General features: G+C 39.7%; 1 long non-coding RNA gene across 1 annotated transcript; it reads right to left on the reverse strand.

Annotated features, from left to right (window-relative positions):
- Window positions 1-1359: 1359 nt before the first annotated feature.
- LOC118258317 (uncharacterized) lies at window positions 1360-13552 on the reverse strand. Its single transcript, XR_004781834.2, has 5 exons — window positions 13118-13552; window positions 11806-11894; window positions 8376-8563; window positions 3294-3364; window positions 1360-2220 (listed from the first exon to the last, which is right to left on the reverse strand). It is a non-coding gene; the product is annotated as an uncharacterized LOC118258317 (long non-coding RNA).
- Window positions 13553-17982: the final 4430 nt, after the last annotated feature.

Consider the following 17982-nt stretch of genomic DNA (forward strand, 5'->3'; position numbering starts at 1 on the left):
GTTACCACAGGCTATAAAAAGTCTTACAACTTCTGTCTTAGGAGAATCTAAATAAGAAGTAAAAAAAGTGCAAACAGGCAGGCACACCGATTAAGTTTTTTGTTGTCGTTGTTGTTGTTTTCCTTTTGATAATAATAACAAAACCCACAGTATATGCAAGTTTTGTGTGTTTACTTTTCTGTTTTTACACAGAGCCTTGGTAAGTGATGAAAAGAATCATAGAATCAAAGAAGAGCTTGGGTTGCAAGGGACTTTAAAGACCATCCAGTTCCATGACGGCAAAAGACGGGGACAATCCCCTCCCTCCATCTGCTGGTCACACCTCTTGTGATGCAGCCCAGGATGCAGTTGGCTTTCTGGGCTGCATGCACACTCTGCTGGCTCATGTTGAGCTTTTTGTTCACCAGAACCCCCAAGTCCTTCTCTGCAGAACTGCTCTCAGTGAGTTCTTCTTACAGACTGTGCTTATGCCTGGGATTGCCCCAACCCAGGTGCAGCACCTTGCACTAGGACTCGTTGAACCTCATGCAGTTCACACTTGTTTAGGTTGTCCAGGTCCCTTTGGATGGCATCCCTTCCTTCTGGTGTATCGACTGCACCACTCAGCTTGGTGTCGTCTGCAGACTTGCTGAGGGTGCACTTGATCCCACTGTCTATGTCTGTGAAAGGCCTATGCAATTCCTAACTGATCAGTGTTTATGGTGCAAGTTGTAACTCTCTGTTTGTTTTGTTTGTTTGTTCTTAAACTTAATGTCATGTCTTTGGGGAACACATCTGTGATTCTAGCACTTTGGTCATATGACTTCCTGTTAGAATAATAAAGAGAAATTAGTAAACAGACATGAATGGTTTGGACAAATAAGGATTCATTCCTATTTATTATTTTTCTCATGTAATTTTCTAAGAAGGTAGACTTTCTGTAGTTAGTGGGTGAATATGCTAAAATATTCAAGACTCATGGACTGTATTACTGCATAAATAGGCACCTTCCATGATATGCTCCATATTTTCCAAATTAGTCTTGGCCTTTGAAGAGTAGACTGAGTAAAGGCTCTGTCTGGTGCTTGTCAGTGATTTCCTGATTTTTCTTACTGTCTTTTTTCAAATCTCCTGAATTTATATCTGTTTGTTCTTGGTTCAAACTTAGTCTACCTTTCTTTTCTATAATAATTTTTCATCCTATCATGGATACAATAAGCTGTGAAGCCGAATGTATAAGCAGTCTTTTTTTTTTTCTTTTTTTTTCCTTTCATTTTGTCTTTCAGATACATTGAAGTTTTCAGTTAGCACTCCAGCAATTTTATTAACCTCTATATTTTAATCTATAATAACTGTATGAAAAATATTTTAATTTCTGATTTTTCTTCTTGCTTTTTTAGTATTAGCAAAGATTTTAAGCCTGCTAATAAAGAAGTTATCATACATCGGTGTGTCTTTTTTATCACTGTTTGACTTCTCTGTGTATGTGTGTGCATATGTGTGCCTTCATTTTGATACTGGATGAGAGAATAAACAGAAAAGTCTCTTATACTATTGATAAAATCTTATAGGAATCCATTTACAAGGTCATCAGCATAAGTCTGGTGCAGCAGCACTGAGTTACTGCAGACACAGCTCTGTACATGTTTCTTTTGAAGCAAATAAAATAGGAAGGGAGCTAAGTGAATTGCTTGGACTCCCCATTGCTTCTGCTGCCCTTAGTTTATCCTTGGAAACTCCCAAAACCTTTGACAACAGTGGCAAGGAACTGTGCAGTCACAATATTCTGAGACTTGTTGTAGGCTGTTGGCATTTTATTAGTTTTAGAAAGGAATGATTGGCTTACAGTAAGTAAATATACATGAGTTTTCCTGAAAATTGTCATTGAAAGTGAATATTCATAACTGAATGGCAGCTATGGTGATATAAGGTGAAGATGACAGGCACTGTACAAATAACAGTTATTTTCTGAAGAAATGAATGCACATAGTGATCTTGTCTGGCTCTCTGCCTATGAAGGTACAAAATCCCTGCAGCCTGTAATAATAGCTTGATTAATACCTGATTGTAATTCTTTCCTTCATGGCAGTCATGCCTGGAGAATGAACAACTATATTCAGTTTGTTCCAATCAAAATGGCACATATTTCAAGAGCAATTTTCAGATGCATATATGAATAGGAAATCCTGTGAAATGACTGCATATCCTCTTCTTTCTTGCTGTCCAATAATGCATAACCACCTTTAGGATAATTTTAGAGAGAAGGACTGCTATGAGAAGGTTTTTTCAGACTGCTCAGCATTTAAGAACTGAACTTACTGAGGTCCTAAGTGGCTTGCCCAAAGTTCTTGCACAAATTTGTGACCAATCCAGAGAAATAAATTTGATTTCTGTTTTTCACCTTCATGGCCTATGTGCTGCATTAGTGACATTTAATCTATGCAAAAGCACTGTTTTCCAAAGGAATATTATGTTACTTCTTCCTCTGGTTCCTCATTCATTTATTCAGAGGTCAAAGGCCTGAGTCTGCATGACTATCTTGCATTGCAATAGTTTTGGAAAGCAGACAGAAATTTGATAGCTCAGCATACTTAGGACTTCTCTGTAACTTTGTGGAGGGAAGGGTGCTTAGTGGATGGGGGAAGAATTCTACTGGATTCTGATTGTATGCCTCATCTTGATACAGAAGTTCCTAGGGAAAAGGAAACAAGGACAGGACAGTCCCCAGCTACTTCATTGTTCTCTGCACTTATTGGTGGCAGGCTATCCGGATGCTTTAATGTATGTGAGGATCAAATAAGCCAGTTGCAGGGCTGGTACAAGTTCAAAACTGGCAAAAATGCATTGCTGAGCATAGCTCAACTGGGAACATGAAAATCTAGGCTGAAGTTGGTGCAGCTGAAATCTGCAGTGCATAAGGACCCCTGTGTGTAGGCTTTACAAATAAAAAGTTGACCTCAGCTCATGTAAGTGATTAATCCATTTAGGCAGGTCTTTTTTGTACAACTTAATTTGAAGTCTCTTGTTAAAGCTCACTAAGTAAGATTAGAGTCTGGAGGGAGGACTTGTTTGGGGAGGGGCAGAAGGTTAGTCTTGTTCTAATGATTTTACCGATAGGGATTTTTTTACTTTCTCCAGAAGGTATTTCTTTTAGAAATAATGAGTTCACTTATGATATCGTTGATATGAGAAACTAGTGAAAAAGTCCAAAAGCCAATTTCTACACTACTTTTTGAATGATTATACAGTCATTAAAATAATAAACAAGCCTCCATGGACTATGCAAGTACAGCGAGAAGAATAAGCAAATTTACCTTGCATGCATACCCTTAAAAAATGCTGTGAGAGTAATTGATTTCTGTGACCTGGTGGCAAACCTGGAAACCTGAAGACAAAAAAAAAAAAAGTTCAAAATGACCTATTTTTTATTTTAAAATAGCGGTCATTTACACATTTTTTCCACGTGCTATTTAAAACACATCTTTTGTATTGTACAACAGCATTTAAAAGGGCATCAAGAAAAGCAAATTTTTGCTTTCTATACCTTTCTTAGTCTTTCAATTTATTGAAATTTTATCAATAAACTACCACCAGTATATTCAAAGAAGTTGCTGAATAATCTTTGTTTTGCAATATTGCTTTCACAAAGGCTAACTTAATGACTGCAAATCCACAGTTGCTGTCATGTATGGTGTTTTGGATGATTCTGTTATTGACTAATAAAATGCATGCTCCACCTGATGTCCCTGATTTGAGTGATCTGTGGTAGCTTACTCTTGTAACATTATCACTACTGAGTGATAAATTCCTGTTTTCTGGTTTTATCAAAATCTAGATATTTTCTGCAGGTTTCCCTCTAGAGTCAAGGTTTTGCCATTCTCTCTGTTGTATTCCTTAAGCAATGGGTTCTAGAGTCTTCCTCACTCTCTCTGTCTCTCCATCCCAATAAACACATTCATGGAACAATTTCAAAAAGAAAAAAATCCATCTTGGCATATACTTTAACATGAGTTTAGAATACTCTCATAAGGAATAGTTGTTCTGGTACCTGTGGTGAAGAATGAAATAGAACTAAGCCCAGCCACTGGTCTTTGAGTAAATGATACAATATCTTCCTCTTTGGGTTCTGAGTTCCAGTTTCTAATGCTCCATTTTTCTTTTCCAGATGTACTGAGTAAGTTTATCCCAAAATTTTTGTTAGCTCTGAGTTGGCTACAGTTTTTTTTTCAGCAAATAATTTATTAACATTTGCCACTCCCTGCAGCATATCATTTAGAGCTTATGTAACTAAACCTTGTTCATTATTACATTCATCAGTTCAGAGGCAATAAATGCTTCTTTAATTGAGGAGTGATTGTACTGGCAACAGCAGTTAGTGCTTTCTGTAATGTTTTGAAAACTTAAAAAAAGAAAGAATCTTGCAAAATCTTGTTTTATATGACTCAAAAGCCCGATTTGCAATTAGAATAATCCTTTTAAATGAAGAAATCCTACAGAGTTTGTTATTGGCTATTATCAGTAGGAGGTCTAGAAAACACCAAAATTCAATTATGTGCATGTTCATGTGCATTTTGTGGCATATTTGTAGTGTTACATTGATCAAATGGATTTTCAGTCTGCTTGAGTCAGCAGAGAGAAAGTAGTTTATAATAATTTCAAAGTAATATTGTCCAAATTCCATCTGCTGTATGAATAGAAATCCATGAAAGTGCTCATTGAGTACTGTAAGCAGGTCTTACGTCGTGTGTCTGGAGTTTGGTAATTCTACACCATAGCAATAGTAGCCTGTGAAAATAGTTAGCCATATGGTACAGGTCATGGGGCATACTACATTTATCAGAACAGTGTATGTTTTCTTTCTTTTACTGGAAGAGTAAAAATTTGAAGTTGATACTGGTATGTTATGCAACTACCAATTATACAGAAAGAGACAGAGAAAGATAAATTTTCCATCCTTTAATATCACCGAGCAATGCCTTCAGACATCACTCAAGAGTCAAATCTAATCATGTATTACAGCTGGTCTTACAAATTTTGCCCACTAACAAAGTAATAGCCTGTCTTCTACCACAAAAACTTAGAAGCAGCTTTGGGAAGGGAGTATTCACTGATTTAAGGAGACTTTCATGTGTTTATGTGTGCCCTATCTTCTGATATGCTAATACTGAAATCCTTTTATTCTTTATTTATAACGAAGAAAGTTAAAAATATTGCTGGAGTTCTTCAGCAGTGCTGGAAGGGACAGCTTTCTAAAAGTTCACACTATTTCTCTGAAAGTTCACACTGTTTAAGAGAATTATTTATTTTTAAATCTTCAAGGGGAATCTTGACAGTGAAGGCAAGATGCAAACATGTTCAGGTCATAACAGTTCCCTCTTTCAAGACAACATATGCTGTAATACTTTGTATATCATAATCTGGTTTAAATTCTCTGGAGTTGTTTTCTCTTATCTGTATTTAATATCTGAGACCTAGAAAATATCTGACTAAATTAAAAATCTGTCAATATTTTTTTTTTTGAAAAATGAATCAAGTTACAAAATCCTTGTTGTTATTTAAAGCTATGATAAATTGGTTGCGGTGTTTTTACTGTTTTTAAAATTAACCCATATATGCTCTCTGGTATGACAAGTTTATCTGTTCTTCCAAAATTTAAGTTTTGGTTTATTTAGAATATATATTTACATATAACATACATATATGCAAGTATAAGTATACATAATACAAATGTTTAATATATATAAATGATGTAATGCTTAGATAATATCTTGATGTTAAGGATGCAGTTCACAATTTTTATGGATAGTGAGGGACTGAGGTGCAAGACTTTCATTTACCAAGACCTTGTAGCTTAGTATATTGCTGGAAATCATTTTTGTGTGTACAGCCTTAAATTCTGTGCTGGTGTATAAAACTTTCTTCTAAAAAGTACACCAAGCTTTGTCTAAAGGTTACTTTAATATTCCCCTCTCTCTACGTAAAATATATCACAGTTAGAACTTTGAATTTCCTTAAATACATAAAATGGTTCCTTCCACCTACAAGCTACTGTCATTCAAGGTTTATATGAGAAGACCAGCTGACATCTGCTATCTCTAGATATTAGCGGAACAAGAAATATGAGGAACAGAGTTACAGGAACAATAATACTACAGTTGATTTCACTGTATTGATACCAAGATGATTATTGTACCACTCCTGCTGTAAGAAAGCTGTCATTACAAATGGTCGTTGCCAATATGGCTCATAGCAAAGAATATGATGGGCAGTAGCTGAAAGCAAAACTGTAACATCAGATTACAGCAGCTGAAGTTAGTGGATAGAGTTTAAGAATTTCTCAAATATTTAAACACTTTTAGAAAATGCTTCTTTGCTACTGCAGAACAGGCAGCAAAATTCAAGATATGTAATATGTGAAGTAGTGAGAGATGCTCACAGATACTGCTCAGCCAAAATATACAAATCTATATATAAACATATATACACAAACATATACAAATCTATACATGAAGTAGTCACATATATAAGCAGATGTAGCTCAATCAACAAAAGAAATGTGTTTCTGCAGTTGTTCCTTTTGACGTCTTTGCAAGCAGTAATGCAACTTAGGTGGCATTCCCTTCAGAAAATTATAACTGAACAAAGTGCTTTTGAAAAGCATTTAGACAACCTAACCAACCACATGTAATCACTTAGATACAACATGATATGATATAGACTGCTTGAAAGGAAAGAAAATGAGGGAACAAGTGTCCCATGGGTCATGTTCCCTGCCCACCGTATGAAGCACAAAGTGTAATGTTATAGAAAAACTACCTTGCGGTACATACTCTGAGATCCTCACTGGCAATTCCCCTATGTTCTTCTGACAAGAAAGGACAGTTAGTTGGCCTGTAGGGATAAAGGTGCTGCATAAATATGCTTACTTGTGTCTGTCTACACTGTACCCTTCGAAAAAAAATAGGACGATCAGTTCAGAAAAGTCTTCATGGTGACTGGTGATTTAACATTTTTTGTTTGCAGGTACTGAAAACTGATTGGCCGCAGAAGTGCTTGCTGATGAAGCTGCATTGCACTAATTATGGTGCATCACCTCCATTGCTAGCTTTCATTTCAGTTATGTGTTTGCCTATGAATTTGCTGCCTGGTAACTTGCAAAACTGTGGTAGGTTAGAACTTAATTAGATAAATTATAAATTAATTAGATCATAAATAATTTATATATGGATGTCCTGGTTTCAGGTAGGACAGAGTTAATTTTCCTCCTAGTAGCTGGCAGGGTGCTATGTTTTGGATTAGGATGAGAAGAGCGCTGATAACATGCTGATGTTTTAATTGTTGTAGAGCAATGCTTACACCAAGCCAAGGACTTTTCAGCTTCTCGCTCTGTCCTGCTAGCGAGCAGGCTGGGGGTGCAGCAGGAGCTGGGAGGGGACAGACCCAGGACAGCTGACCCAAACTGGCCAAAGGGGTATTCCATACCATCTGACGTCATGCTGAACAATATATAGGGGTGGCTAGCCGGGGTGGGGGGGCCGGCTGCTCGGGGATAGGCTGGGCATTGGTCAACGGGTGGTGAGCAATTGCATTGTGCATCACTTTGTACACATTATTACTATTATTATTATTATTATTATTATTATTGTTATTATTTTCCCTGTCTTAATAAACTGTCCTTATCTCAACTCACAGGCTTCACTTTCCCGTTTCTTTCCCCCATCCCGGAGAGGGAGGGGGGAGGGTGAGCGAACGGCTGTGTGGTGTTTGGCTGCCAGCCGGGCTAAACCACAACAATGGAGTACTGTTTTAGTACTTTTTACTCTCTAAGGTTAGTTAAAAAAGCTGATGTACTGTTAGTTTCCACCACCATACTGATAGGTTCTTAGTTATCAATACATATTCATGACGCTCTTGGGGTATTCAGGGTGCTGAAACAAATAGCTCTTGGAACATTGACTATTGCTTCTGCACGTTTTCCCAACACCTGCTTTGTATTTCAACTTTCTGTACTCCCCAATTTCCTTGCCCAATCTGGGCCTCAGCATAAAACAGAGCTGCCAAAAGCAAGAAGTGAAAAGAAGTTTCTGGTTCCTTTAAGCTATGGTCAGTAAACACTGTTCTACAGTGTTTTCTTTTTATACAACCAGACACCTGAGCATGCTCTCACCTTTATTCTACATTTTTGCACTCAGTTAAAGCTCTAGCAAAACCTTATGACTGAAGAAAGGCAGCAAAAAAAAGCCTGATAGATGATTCTCAGCTTCCCAAAGAGGTTTTAGAGATTGTGGTCTGCAAATAGATCTGCCAGTCTGTTTGTCTAGGACAAAGTCATTCTTCACAGCACAATAAATTGGCTGGACTTTGTGGGTACTAATCCCTCTTTTGGGATCTCTTACCTCAGAGGTGCAGGATGCTCCACAGAATTGTGAGGACCGGCTATCATGCCCTGTCATTCTGCTAGAGCTGGTCCAGCTTTCACGGACAAGAACTTGCATTACCACCCATTTCCCATGTCATCAAGCATCCAGTGGAGCATGATATTCCTTAAAGCAGATTTATGGAAACTAATGTGTCTCTGGATTTTCTGAAAAAAAAAAAAAAAAAAAAGCAACAACAACAAAAACAAACAAAACAAAACCAGAAAATTATTATCAGAAAATTCCCAATGGATTTTACAAATAAGTTGTGTAAGAGTATTAAATTGTATTGGATGTTTTTCTAAAAGAGTGAAAATATCTCTTAGAATTATGGGAAGCTAAAATTCTTCTAGAGAACATTGACAGGTCACTCATGAGCTGCCAAGAAAAAGCACTCTGACTGTGGAAATCTGACATTTAATAGGCTGACACTGACACAAGAGTGCAGTTCCCTCATAACAAAGTTGTATTTGCACTGTGGTTCAACATGGAAACTACTCGCAAGTAATCGTTGTGGCTTTTAGGCAGCTATTATCATCATTGTTTTCAGGTGTGGAAAACATCCTAAAGGTATCAAGGAACTGAGAAAAGACTGAAATCTGTTGACCTCTAGGCCTTTGCCTTAACAAAAAACACTGGGAGCATAAAGTAAAGGATGAGTAAAAAGACTATTAAAGAGAGCTTGCTTCAATAATTCAGGTCATAGTAGCTCTTGTGAAAATATGATATGATCAAAGTCGGGGACCTACAACACCACTGATACTAATTTAGTAGCATGTGCCATTGAAGCTGTTGTTACATATGCAGAAGTTCCTCGCTCAGTGCTCTAAGTGTAATGTTATCAGACTTAGTGTCTTAAAATTCAGAATTTTATTACTCCCTAGTGCAGATTAGTGGTGTCTTCAGAGACTCTATCATCATTTTCAGGCTGCTGTATGACAGCTTTTCAGATGGTGCCAGTCATATCAATGGAAATACAGGATTATTGCACAAGATCTGAAACGTGAATGATGACTTTTTCTACTTCAGGGTTTTCTATGACAGGGACAAGAATGTGATTTTAAAACAAGATTTGTGTTGCAAAGCTGACTCGTGAGGTAGAGCTATAGAAACTTTTAGCAGTATCACCTAGAATTTCTCCTTGCCTTCCTGAAGGCCACTGTAAGAGCTTCTTTACTATTTCTGAAAGGAAATGAACTGACAGACTTGAGCAGCCTGCCTGAAAACATATCACTGATGCTAGCCAAATGCAGTCCTTTTATTCAGAGTACTTCAAGTTTGTGAATTATTATTAAGACAAATGAGTGGCAGAAGATTACTCTCCATTTATGTTCCCGTGCATTTAATGAGCACATAATGTAACACTGAAGCAATTCTCTTTTAATTGGACCAGACCCTTGCATACATCCAAGAGAAACTCTTAATCTAACATGCTATCCCCTATAGCTATGAATTATAACTTTTTAAAATCTATCAAGATTTTAAAATGGAAATTTTCATGAAAAGCTGTTGAGTTGTAAAACTAGATGGTCTTTAAGGTCTCTTCCAATCCAGATCTTTCGATGATTCTATGATTCTATTATTTGTCACAGAACAAAGATATATCCATGCTTTATGGGGGCTAAGTTTTAAACAACAGAAGACTTGTTTGCCTTATTAACTTCCTTATACACTTGATTACAAATTGTTTTGTGTTGCAGAGCTTCCAGTTCAGCTGAGGACACTGAACTATTGCTTGTATGACAATAGCTCTTACGACACTTTGAAGACTTCCACAGTATTTACATTGGCAGGGGTTGTGCCTACTTCTGAAGGAAAGAACAATTTTCACTCTCTTTTCCCATGGTATATAATGATCCAAATTAGAAATGAAGATTTTTCTTTAGAAACCAATCTGAAGTCTTTTAGTGAAAGGTAATACTTGCATGTAGTTACAATTTGGCTGATTGTCTGTGCTGGTTTGCATGTCAAAAATCATCTAATCCATGAGGCAATAGTGTAAGGCTTAGGCAGGAATATAGTGGTTCTGATGTGTCAATAGCTCGAAGTAAGCAGAGATCATAAGGTGTGGCATTAGTTCTAACATCCCCCTGAACTCTTCTCCTAACTCTTGTAGATGAACCAAAATGCAGTAATAACAACATAAAAAAAGATCAAAACTTTACAAATCTCAAACAAATGAAACATCAAAACGCTAACACTTAGAATGAGCACTTCTGTAGTGTCAAAGATTTCTTGTATTTCAAAGTAAATGGGGAATTATGTTGCAGCATTTCCTGCTTTAGCAAAAACTTTTCTACGTAGCTCTGGGATAAAGTCACCAAGATAATTAGGAGATATAAATCATAGTTTTTAAAGAGACTTCTTTAAAATGTTAGTATAAAAATACTCATGGTAATACACTAGAAAAGATAACACAGCTACAGCCAAAAAAAGAGAGGAATATTGGATATCATTTTGAGGCTGTAAGGCTAATTTATTACAATATGTTGAAGTGTTAAAGTAGAGATGTGATACAAATTCTTCCCTGTCTTAATATGTCACAATGAATATATTGTCAATTTTAGCTAATTACCATTGCCATTACTTGCTGTGAGACTCTATTTTAAAAATAGCTGATGATCTAATGGCAACCGGAAAATAGAAACTTATCTGCTGACATATCTATCTATTGTTCCATCCATGTACATGCAATTTCTAAGAAAGAGTGTAGATTTTTTAGCATAATTGTAGTATCTTAGTAATTGCATGTTTTACTTCTAGCTGTTGAATTCAAAAATAAATCCATTCAGACTCCTCTGAATTACTAAACTCGGAACATGTCGACAAAGGGAACATACTTAAGTAAGTGGGAAGCATTGCCCCTACACTCCCCTACACTCCAATCATAGAACAGTTTAGCATGGAAGAAATCTTAAAGATCATCAAGTTCGAACCCCCCTGCCATGGGCAGGAACACCTCCCACCAGACCAGGTTGCTCAAAGCCCCATCCATCCTAGGCTTGAACACTTCCAGGAATGGGGCATTCACAGCTTCTTTGGACAACCTCTTCCAGTGTCACCTCACACACACAGGAAAAATTTCTTCCTTACCTAAGTCTATCCTTAGCCTGTCTTCATAGGAGAGGTACTCCATACCTCCATACCTCTGATCATTTTTGTGGTTCTGCTCTAGACCAACTGCAGGTCCAGGTCTCTCTTGAGCTACTCCATACCCTGGACTCTTGAGGGCAGAGTAGAGGGGGAGAATCACCACCCTTGCCCTGCTGGCCACCCTGCTTTTGATGCAGCCCAGGATACAGTTGGATTTCTGGGTTGCAAGCGCATATTGCTGGCTCATGTGGAGCTTCTCATCAACCAGTACCCCCAAGTCCGTTCTCCACAGGGCTGCTTTCAAGGTATTTCTTACCTAGTCTGTGCTGGTGTTTCAGAGAGCCCCTCTGCTCATGCATTAGATTGGGAGGCTGGGCATCTGGTTTGGATTGCTGGGACCCCTAGCTTCAAGAAGAATTAAAATTGAGTGTTGGACATCTAGAACAGTAAACTAGGCACTTTTCTCCTGCTTCTGTGCTAGGCAATGGGCAGTAGCTGAAATACATCTGAAACAAAACTATTACCAGCTAGTACCGTTCCAGACAGACCCTTGAGGATGTCTGGGTCAACCACTGTGCTGCAGATTGTACAGACCTCAGATTAGTATTCTTTTTAAAAGCAGTTAAACTTAATAAGCAATGACTTTTATTAGAACACTAAAGAAAGTCTATTCATCACAGGCTGCATCTTTATTAGATGTGGGGATGGAGCAATAATGTCGTTTTTCAACAAATGAATATTACGACAATGAGTATTTGTTATTGGTGCTCCTGTGAGTGAATGAATGAAGTGGCCCTGCGGCTGCTGCACCTTCTATGAGGATGGTAGCAAGGAAGACCTACGTTTCTGCCAGAGCTCTTTCTAGATTGTGAATTTATCCAAACTGTGTTCTGTTCCCTTGGAGGTATAGTAACAAGTAATATAGTCCAATTGGAGAAGATCAGTAGATCATAGCAGCTAAGGCTAAAGGCCTTACATACTCAGCATGTGGTTCCAGCATATAGGAGCTTTGGACTAGATTCAATTGGAGCCATTGGACAAAAATGCCTGCAAAATTTCATTCAAACCTATCCGTGATTAGTTTGGGTTTTTATATATCCCCTTTAGGGGTCGCAATACATTGATCTTGCACCTGAAACAGATCTTTAATTCCTGTTTCTTTAGAGAGAACATTCATTCAAGTACCACTAATCCTCTCTGAAACTACAACTGGATGGAGTAAATGTGATTAGCTGGAGTTTTATTGCAAAACTACATTATTGCTCCATCCCAGCATCTAATAGAGATGCAGCCTTTAGTGTTCTAAGAAGAGCTGCAGCCAAATAAACTGGGTTTCTCCTAGAGCAGTCAAGCTGGATTCTGCCATTTGTCAGCAGAATTTTACATAAACTTTTACTGAGTGCAGTCTACATGGCTAGAATATAACTTCCTCCATCCAGCCAAATGAATAAGTATTTTATTTTAAAAGACTAAGCATCTTTTCTTTTTTTTTTTTTCTTTTTTTTTTTTTTTGGAGGGGGGTCTGTTTATTCTAGACTTTACAAAATAGATCACGGCAACATTCTATTGAAAAATATGAAAACAGTTATCTTAAGCAACAAAAATGTATGCCAGCTAAGTGTACTAACCAGTGAAAAGCTTTTTACCAGTTGAACTTGAAGCAAAAGAGACAGGAGAATTCTGCAGAAAACAAATAAAGACAAGGAATCAGGGTGTCTCGGTCAATCTGATGTGATGGAAAGCCAGCAAGATTTAGAGTGAGCGTTTTTTCATCTGCTGTAAAAAAATAATAAAAAAATCTCTTTAATATGCAACAAATTCAATGTAGATGATCAAGCTGGGGATTGGTCTGCATGAAAACGATACAGAATCTGTGGTAGATATTTTAAAGAAAAAGTTAAAGAAGTCTGGGTTGTTGTGATATCATTGACGCTGTCTGAAGAAAGTTATGGACCAGGAAGTTTCTTAAGTTTTTCACAGGTGTCTTAATTCAAGGATTGCATTGCTTTGCCAGAGAAATGAACTTTAGGAAGAAAAGAAACACCGAGGGCAGTGAGAGCAGGAAGGCTTATACCATGTGGAAAAACCGAATATCCCAGGATAAATGCTTCGTTTTACAGACGAAAGGAGGTTTCCATGCAGGGAAATTGTTTGCCTGAATTTTCTGTAAGAGTTTCCCAGTGACTAAGGAAATTAGTGGGAAAGGACTCACTTGAGAATGCCCTTTGTTCTTACAGGTCCCGTTTCAATACATACTATGATGCGTCCAGAGGGAAAGCTGTTTCATCCTCATTTGGTTTACTTTCCTGTGAGTCTGATCAATGGAGACACAGGAAAGCCATGCACAGTAGTCCTCTCAGGTAAGAAAGCGCTCTCCTTCCACCAGGGATGTTAGAGTGAGCTCCGTAGTGAGACAGGGAACGAGATAAAGGATGGTGATTCCTAGGTCTCAGCTAGCACAACTGTAGGTTAACGACCCAAAGATAAGGGAGTAAAAGACTGTATGCATAGATAATGGCACCAGCAAGAACTGGCTTGACCGACGAAGTCTGTCAAAGACGGGAAAGGCCAGAAGATTAGCAGCGAGGAAGACTTCTGCCCTTCGACAGACGACCACCAGAGTGCGCCGGACGACCCCCCAAGGACTCCAGCAGCCAACCGAATAGAGACGGGAACCTACCTGACTGATTCTTCGGAGACCTGATGACTATGCAAGAGACTTATGGGGGAAGTGAAATGAAGATGGATTTGTCCCACTAACAGAAGCACACCGGCAGCAACCGTTGGTGCGCAAGTTAGGTGGAGCTCTCCCCCTTGCGGCCGGCGTGCGCGCGCAGCGCCGAATAAACGTACCTGCTTTATAACTGTTTATTTATTTATTTTCCTCGGAGGAGCCTCCGCTCCCCGCCGCTCCCCGCGGGAGCAGCCAACGAGCTCCCGAAGCCGCGGACAAGCGGGATGTTTAACAAAGGGGGCCGGGAAGCCGTAGGGGACGCCCGCGCTTGGGCGGGGCCGCTGGTGAACCGCGCAGAGACGTCTGGCGCACGGCGGAGTCCCCGTCCGGGAGGAGGGTAGCGTACAGGCTGACCGACGGAGCGGCCGGGGGCATTTGCTGACCGATAGGGCGGCCGCCAGCGATCTGGGGAGCAGGTGGAGCAAATCCGAGGTCACCGCTGCATCCCCGTGCTGGGAGCCAGGACGGACCTGCTAGTGACAGTGTAAGAAGCAGGAGAAGGTACGGTAAGCGGGCCCCTCACAGTTGTGACAGGGTTACCTGGGTCATATCTGCAGCTGCTGGAGGGCAGGAGTGGTAATAATTGTACGTCTTATTTGTAAATGTCCGGGTATTTTGTGTTGAAAGTAGTTGTGTAAGGGTGCGTGTGTTAGAGACCCAGTGGTGTTGTGAAGCGGGTGGGAGCCCTGACTTGCGGTTATGTTCTTTTTTAACAGCCAGCGGACAGAAAGTGGCCTTAGATTGGGAACAACCTATCCCCAATACCTTTTTAAAGCCTCCTATTGAGGGATAGGTAGGAGTGATGCCTTGTTTTGTGTGGGGGCTTACTGACGGAGGACATGAGAAAAATTGGCACTCAGCTGGGGTCTTGTTGAAATGTAAATCTTGTGAGAAAAGGTGGTATTGTTTGTGTAGCAGAGGGAAGGCTGAGTGTCCCAAGTGTTTTCCCAAAGTGCCGTGGACTTAGGATTGCGACAGGACCCATCAAGAATCTGAAATCGTAAAGTTTGTATGTGGAAAGAAAAGTTTAATCCCAGGGAACTGGGAGGTTTGGGAAGAAGATTGGGAGAAGACAGTAAAAACCTGCAATAAAAGGTTTGCGTGGAAATTGAAACAAGGGACAGTAACTAATAAGCAATAGAAATGATAAATAAAGGGGGCTAGGAAATCAAGGAGATGGGCAATAGCCAGAACAAAGACGTTTTAAAGAAAAGCCCCCTTGGGTGCATATTGGCACATTGGAAGGATATTGTTGGAAGTGGGGGCGCAGAAAGCAAGAGGACTGTCATCAAGTATTGCAGTCGAGGGTGGCCACTATACAAGCTTGAGGATGGAGCTAAATGGCCACTTTATGGATCAATCGCCTATAACACTATCTTGCAATTAGTGCTGTTTTTGAGGAGAGAAGGAGAATGGGATGAAATGTTGTATACTGATACGTTGTTTCAGCATCCTGGAGGGAAGAAGGTATGGAATTGAGTTGGCCCCTGACTGAGCCTTTGGTGAAAGTACAGGCTGGAGAAAGCTAAAAAGAAGCGTTGGAAGGGTTATTGAAGGTGCTAAAGGTGTGGCATGTAGTATTTGACAGAGCTGTTTGCAGTCGAATGAGCAGGGAAAGAGGATATCAAAATCACGGGTGTGAGCCCTGTGGGGCCTCTGGTAAATCCCCAAATCTGGGTAAATTGGGAATTGAGAATGTGTTCCAAGGTCCAAAAGAAACCCCTGTGGAATTTTTGGACCAGCTTTGAAATGCAATGAAGAAAAAAAAAATACCAATTTGGAGCTGGCTTTGGAAGACAAACAGAGGCACTTGGCTAGCCTCTTTCTAGGACAGTCGGCCCCTGATATCAGAAAGAAATTGTCTTAGGTTGCAGGCTAAACTTGCAACAGTCAGAGCAGGCATGGCGGGGACCTGGGGCATGTAGCCTAGCAGATCCAGTGGTTGAAAGCAAGCTAGGGAATGAAGAGAGAGGCATGGATTTTAGGTTGGATATGGGAGCTTCTTTCTCTGTGTTAATCCAAAACTTGATTGTGGACAAGCGCTAGGTCTGTAAATGTAGTAGGAGCAACTGGCCAAAAGGCAACGGCGTATTTTTGCAATGCTTGAAGTTGAAATTGGGGAAAAATGATGGGAATCCATCAATTTTTATACTTACCCAATTTGCTAAGGCCCTTCTTAGGAAGGGACTCACTGGAAAAATTGGACAAAACTTTCTTTTGAACAAGGGCAAATGGAAATCAAAGTAACATCTTAAGCTCTGAAGCCTATCTATCCCTGGCGAGTCCAGAGAAAGCTCCAGATAGGACTCCCTGAATGGGTGTAATTATGAAGCAAGTGTATGTGGGAGTTTGGGGGGCTACAGGAATACCTGGGGGAGCAAAGAATGTCGTGCCTGTAAAAAAAACCCTGATTTAAAGGAAAATGCTCCCAAGGTATGCTAAAAGCAATACCCAATGAAGGTGAAAGACAGAAGGGGAACGGAAGGAATAATCAATAACTTTCTTAAATATGGACTATTAGTAGAATGTGAGTCAGAATGTAGTGCTCCATATAGGCCCGGTTAGAAAGGCAGATGGAACCTATTGTATAGTTCAGGACTGAAGGGCCAACAAAAGGATAACAAAAGATTTATACCCTGTAGTAGCCAACCCCTACAACCTTTTGACAAAATTAGAAAAGAGTCAAGTTTGGTCCACGGTACTAGTAAAGGATGCCTTTTTGTGCCTGCCCGTGGCACCTGAAAGCCAGAAACTCTTTGCCTTTGGATGAGAAAATCCTACTAGAGGACCAAAAACTCAGCTTACTTGCACTGTGTTACCACAGGGGTTCAAGAATAGCCCCACCATATTGAGAAACCAACTAGCCTGTAATCCTGAAGCTTGGAAAACCCCTTCAGGGAAAGGGGATGCTTGCAATATGTAAATGGCATGTTGATAGCTACTCAAGAAGAAAAGGAATGTGCAGAATGGACTAGTAGTTTAGTACATTTTTTTGGGCATTAATACTGTGAACCCAGCCTCTTTCCTTAGTAACAGAGTTTATTGCATCAAGACCATGGACACGGTATCCTCCAGCCGACCAGCCCTAGAAGATGCAAAGGATTGGTATATAGATGGCAGCACCTTCGTCCGCCAAGGACCTCACCTCCCAGGATATGCGGTAACAACCATCAGCCCAAAAGGCTGAAATCGTCGCCTTGGTAAGTCTTGAGCTGGCACAAGGGAAAAGAATTAACATTTGGGCAGATTTGAAATATGCCTTTGGTGTGGTGCATGCACATGGGGCAGTTTGGAAGGAGAGAGGGCTCTTATCATCCTCAGTTAAACATGCAGAAGAGCTGTAGTTGCCATTTTGCACTGTAAAGGACATCAAACAGGGGATGCTGATATTGAAAGAGGAAATAGATTGGCTGATGCAGAAGCCAAAGGGGCAGCAGAACGGGCATGTGAGAGTCAAATTTTGGCACTAGTAGCAGGAACAGAAAACCAGGCATTAACAAGAGTCTTAGAAAATGAAGCAGAATATTCTAAGATCGATGAGCAATTAATTGAAGATGTAAACGGAAAGTGTTACCTACAGGTTTAACACGACTAACTGATGGGAGAATTGTGATAACGTATGATATTGGATGGTAATTGGAGAACGTAAGAAAGCATGCTGGGGAGCTGAAATATTATAACAGTTTTTAAGTAGAAAATGGATAGGACCTAATTTGTATACCATTGTTAGGCAGGCATAAAAGTAAACCACGGACAGGA

The sequence above is a fragment of the Cygnus atratus genome, chromosome Z (assembly GCF_013377495.2).
Source record: "Cygnus atratus isolate AKBS03 ecotype Queensland, Australia chromosome Z, CAtr_DNAZoo_HiC_assembly, whole genome shotgun sequence".
In the NCBI taxonomy this organism is placed as follows: Eukaryota; Metazoa; Chordata; class Aves; order Anseriformes; family Anatidae; genus Cygnus; species Cygnus atratus.